The sequence below is a fragment of the Eleutherodactylus coqui genome, chromosome 1, assembly GCF_035609145.1.
Source record: "Eleutherodactylus coqui strain aEleCoq1 chromosome 1, aEleCoq1.hap1, whole genome shotgun sequence".
NCBI classification, from domain to species: domain Eukaryota; kingdom Metazoa; phylum Chordata; class Amphibia; order Anura; family Eleutherodactylidae; genus Eleutherodactylus; species Eleutherodactylus coqui.
Window position 1 is genome coordinate 378,512,150 of NC_089837.1, and position 5,796 is coordinate 378,517,945.

The 5,796-nt window shown below is 54.4% G+C and overlaps 1 long non-coding RNA gene across 1 annotated transcript; it reads right to left on the reverse strand.

Moving 5' to 3' along the window:
• Positions 1 to 1,351: 1,351 nt before the first annotated feature.
• Positions 1,352 to 5,464, reverse strand: LOC136578667 (uncharacterized). The gene is made up of 3 exons (XR_010786649.1): positions 5,003 to 5,464; positions 3,794 to 3,901; positions 1,352 to 2,041 (listed from the first exon to the last, which is right to left on the reverse strand). It is a non-coding gene; the product is annotated as an uncharacterized lncRNA (long non-coding RNA).
• Positions 5,465 to 5,796: the final 332 nt, after the last annotated feature.

Consider the following 5,796-nt stretch of genomic DNA (forward strand, 5'->3'; position numbering starts at 1 on the left):
GCATGCCTGTGTGCGTGCGTGCCTTATGCGTGAGTGCATGCCTTATGCGTGCGTGCCTTATGCGTACATGCATGCCTGTATGCGTGCGTGCACGCATTGTGCGTGCACGCATTGTGCGTGCACGCATTGTGCGTGCACGCATTGTGCGTGCACGCATTGTGCGTGCACGCATTGTGCGTGCACGCATTGTGCGTGCACGCATTGTGCGTACACGCATGCCTGTGTGTACACGCATGCCTGTATGCGTACACGCATGCCTGTATGCGTACACGCATGCATGCCTGTATGCGTACACACATGCATGCCTGTATGCGTACATGCATGCCTGTATGCCTATGTGCGTGCATGCATGCCTTATGCGTACACGCACGCGTGCCTGTATGCGTGCATGCCTTATGCGTACACGCACGCGTGCCTGTATGCGTACACGCACGCGTTCCTGTGTGCATGCATGCCTGTATGCGTGCATGTATGTATACATGCATGTATGCTCACCCACTTACTCAGCCACCCCCTCTCTCTCTCTCACACACTTGCTGTGTTAAATTCGTCTTATTGGGCGAAAAAGACATAACATTAGATTTGAGCATTTAATTCCTTTTTTTAAGCAAACGTACAGGTTCCATCCCAATACTGCACCAACCTTCGGAGAAACATACCAATTGTCCAAATACGATGTCTTTATCTATTAAAGTAGGAGTGAAGAAAAGCAGGGACAGTGCAAGAACTAGGAAAACCCACGGAATTAAGCCAATTGCAGGCAGGGTTAATTTTTTTTTTCTTCCTCCTTCTAGGTCAGCTGATACGTTTTGGTCAGAATACTGCACTGTGGTAACCGTTTCCGGTGCTCACAACCACAGAGTTGAATCACCAGAGAGCCAAAAGTTCCCAGATGTTGGCTCCGGAGGACGCTTAAAAGCTGGAAATGGCCCATCACCTGCTATGGAAATCCATCATCAGGATCTGATGGAGCAGTACGATGAAAATTGTCCGGTTGCATGTGATGCTGCTCACTGTCCCTCGTTAGTCGGTTCACAGTTTATACACTAAGCTATTTATCCCCTTAGAGAACAAGCCTGTTTGCGCCTTAGTGACAGACCGAACATTTGGAACTTTACATGTGTCACTTGACATATCATAAGTCCGTAAAGGTTTTGCATATCCAAGTGACTGTGACATTTTTTTCTTCCCCTTGTTGTACTTCTGTTAGGTAGTAAAAAAGGACTGTTAAAAGTTGTGTATATTTATTAAAATTGCTACTTTGCACAATTTTGAATTTTCATTTTTTCACATTGTCAAATGTCATATATAAAATAAGTGCCAACATTCTGTACAAATCTCTGCGAACATATAGATTTCCATCTGTTCACTTTATTCTGGAAGCACGGTTTAAAACTTTTGTACATTTATTTTTTCCATCTAGGAGACGTACAAATTTAACATTACTTTTCAGAATTTTGAGGAGCACTTAGTTTTCCTACACCAATCCAAGTTTGCAAAGGCTGCTAGGTGTCATAATTAAGGATGAGCGAGTATACTCGCTAAGGCACTACTCGTTCAAGTAATGTGCCTTAGACGAGTATCTCCCTGCTCGTCCATAAAGATTCGGGGACCGCTGCGGCTGACAGGTGAGTCGCAGGGGAGATAGAGAGAGATCTCCCCTCCGTTCCTCCCCGCTCTCCCTCACGGCGGCCCCCGAATCTTTAAGGATGAGCAGGGAGACACTCGTTTAAGGCACATTACTCGAACGAGTAGTACCTTAGCAAGTATACTCGCTCATCCTTAATTATGACACCTAGCAGCCTTTGTGACATAGACAAAAGGCGGCTGTGTTTATGGGTCTTTTCTGTTTAATGCATTGCAGTAAAATATTGCGCAGTTTTTCAGGATCCTCCGTCATAATTATTTTTTTTAAAAAGCGTATTAAAAACAAGGGAGTCACTGGGAAAAAACAGTGCATTAAAAGAAGGGTTTAAAGATTGCTGAACGACGAGGGTCTCTTCACTGTCTGCCAGCCTTCCCGTTCTCAAGGACGTCAGATCTGCAGGAAATGACGAGAAATCAGCAGGTTAACAGTCACATCCCACCAGTATTACTGATTCCTAGATCCGCTCAACCCACTTACAATGACCACTACTCCCCCAACCAGGTCAGAAGAATTATGCATGCATCTATACATGCATGCGTGCGTGCATCTATGCATGCATGTGTGCATCTGCATGCATGTACACGCATGCGTGCATCTATACATAAATGCATGCATACAGGCACGCGTGCATGTCCGCATACAGGCACGCGTGCATGTCCGCATACAGGCACGCACGCATGCCTGTACGCATACAGGCACGCATGCACGCACATAGCCACGCATGTGTGTACGCATACAGGAATGCGTGTACACAGAGGCATGCGTGTACACATAAGGCATGCGTGTACACATAATGCGCGCGTGTACGCATAATGCGCGCGTGTACGCATAATGCGCGCACGCATACAGGCATGCATGTACGCATAAGGCATGCACTCACGCATAAGGCACGCACTCACGCATAAGGCACGCACGCACACAGGCATGCATGCACGCACAAGGCATGCACGCACGCACACAGGCATGCATGCATGCACGCATGCCCGCACGCACAGGGGCATGCACGCATGCCCGCACGCACAGGGGCATGCACGCATGCCCGCACGCACAGGGGCATGCACGCATGCCCGCACGCACAGGGGCATGCACGCATGCCCGCACGCACAGGGGCATGCACGCATGCCCGCACGCACAGGGGCATGCACGCATGCCCGCACGCAAAAGGCATGCATGCCCGCACGCATAAGGCATGCCCGCCCGCACGCATAAGGCATGCCCGCCCGCACGCATAAGGCATGCACGCATGCCCGCACGCATAAGGCATGCACGCATGCCCGCACGCATAAGGCATGCACGCCCGCACGCATAAGGCATGCACGCATGCCCGCACGCATACGGCACGCATGCCCGCACGCACAAGGGCATGCACGCATGCCCGCACGCACAAGGGCATGCACGCATGCCCGCACGCACAAGGGCATGCACGCATGCCCGCACGCACAAGGGCATGCACGCATGCCCGCACGCATAAGGCATGCATGCCCGCACGCATAAGGCATGCCCGCCCGCACGCATAAGGCATGCCCGCCCGCCCGCACGCATAAGGCATGCACGCATGCCCGCACGCATAAGGCATGCCCGCACGCATAAGGCATGCCCGCACGCATAAGGCATGCCCGCACGCATAAGGCATGCCCGCACGCATAAGGCATGCACGCATGCCCGCACGCATGCCCGCACGCATAAGGCATGCCCGCACGCATAAGGCACGCATGCCCGCACGCATAAGGCACGCATGCCCGCACGCATAAGGCATGCACGCATGCCCGCACGCATAAGGCATGCACGCATGCCCGCACGCATACGGCACGCACGCATGCCCGCACGCATACGGCACGCACGCATGCCCGCACGCATACGGCACGCATGCCCGCACGCATACGGCACGCATGCCCGCACGCATACGGCACGCATGCCCGCACGCATACGGCACGCATGCCCGCACATAGGCATACAGGCACGCACGTACGCATACACGCAGGCACGCATGTACGCATAAGGCATGCATGCATGTACGCATACAGGCATGTACGCATACAGGCACGCATGCATGTACACATACAGGCATGTACGCATACAGGCACGCATGCATGTACACATGAGCATATGCAAGCAATGAAAAATTTGGCAGATGCAGCAGCTTACCTCGCTGAGTGATGTCAGATGGTGTCCGAGCGAAGCGAAATTCTTCTCGAAACGCGTCCAAACGTCAGGATCCTCTCCACACGTTATTTTGCAATAAGGCGCACAAATCTGCAAAAAAAAGACAGGTTGCGTCAGGTGGCGTCACGCAAATCTCAGGTGACGTACTCACCACACGTAGCGCACAAATCTTGGGTGTTGTCTCCACACGTAGCAGCGCACAGCGCACAAATCTCAGGTAATCGCGTCTCCACACGTAGCAGCGCACAGCGCACAAATCTCTGGTAACCGCGTCTCCACACATAGCAATGCAGCGGCATGCTGGGGATCGTGCTCGTGGACAATGCAGCGGCGACCATGCATGCAGCGGCATGCTGGGGATCGCGGCGACAATGCAGCGGCATGCTGGGGATCGCGCTCGTGGACAATGCAGCGGCGACCATGCATGCAGCGTCATGCTGGGGATCGCGGCGACAATGCAGCGGCATGCTGGGGATCGCGGCGACAATGCAGCGGCATGCTGGGGATCGCGCTCGTGGACAATGCAGCTGCATGGCGACAATGCAGTGGCATGCTGGGGGATCGCGCTCGTGGACAATGCAGCGGCGACCATGTATGCAGCGGCATGCTGGGGATTGCGGCGACAATGCAGCGGCATGCTGGGGATTGCGGCGACAATGCAGCGGCATGCTGGGGATCGCGGCGACAATGCAGCGGCATGCTGGGGATCGCGGCGACAATGCAGCGGCATGCTGGGGATCGCGGCGACAATGCAGCGGCATGCTGGGGATCGCGGCGACAATGCAGCGGCATGCTGGGGATCGCGGCGACAATGCAGCGGCATGCTGGGGATCGCGGCGACAATGCAGCGGCATGCTGGGGATCGCGGCGACAATGCAGCGGCATGCTGGGGATCGCGCTCGTGGACAATGCAGCGGCATGCTGGGGATCGCGCTCGTGGACAATGCAGCGGCATGCTGGGGATCGCGCTCGTGGACAATGCAGCGGCATGCTGGGGATCGCGCTCGTGGACAATGCAGCGGCATGGCGAAAATGCAGTGGCATGCTGGGGATCGCGCTCGTGGACAATGCAGCGGCATGCTGGGGATCGCGCTCGTGGACAATGCAGCGGCATGCAGAATTGGCCGCCTCTCCGCCAATGCGCGCAGGGGAAGTAAGAGCGCAATTAAATGAGCAGATGCAGCAGCTTACCTTGGCTTTTAGTAGTCCTGTGTAAAACGTCCGCTGGCAAATCCACGTGCGCAAAAGAAATAATCACCTTTGGCAAAAGCACAAAAAAAACCTGCCAAAAAGCACAAAAAAAACCTGCCAAAAAGCACAAAAAATACCTGCCAAAAAGCACAAAAAATACCTGCCAAATCAATAACTCTCTGTGCCACACACGAGTGGCATGTAAACCGCGGGCAAGGCACAATCCTGTGTCCACACGAGTGCATGGCAAGGCACTGAACATGTGAAAGCGCGGGCAAAGCACAATCCTGTGCACGGCAATGCGCGGGCACGCCGCTGTTGGCTGAATCGGCCGCACAGGAGAACTCAGGCAGCACAATCCTGTGCACGGCAATGCGCGGGCACGCCGCTGTGTCACGTGGTGCCGATTCCAGCCAGCTGATTGGCTGAATCGGCCCCATAGGAGAACTCAGGCCTCCTTTGGTAATATGCCCCCGCGACTGCTGGGGAGGAGGAGCGCATGCGCACAGCACGCTCACGGCGAGCTGCTGCCGACCAGGGTGGGTGGCCGCGGCTCCGGGCGGGGGGCGTGGCTTGTCGGAGACTGCATTAACCCCTTCGTTCTGTGAAGGTTTTTTGTTTCCACAGCTCTATGGCACATAAGGTCCAATGCTCTTCCAGGGAAAGGAGATGAATGCGGTGTATTGCTCTCTGTTAGCAGCCAGTTCTAGCTACACAGGAGCTATCTGCCTTCATTGGGATTACTGACAGGCTTATCTCTCTGCCATGCTCACCTCACTACTATACCCTGAACA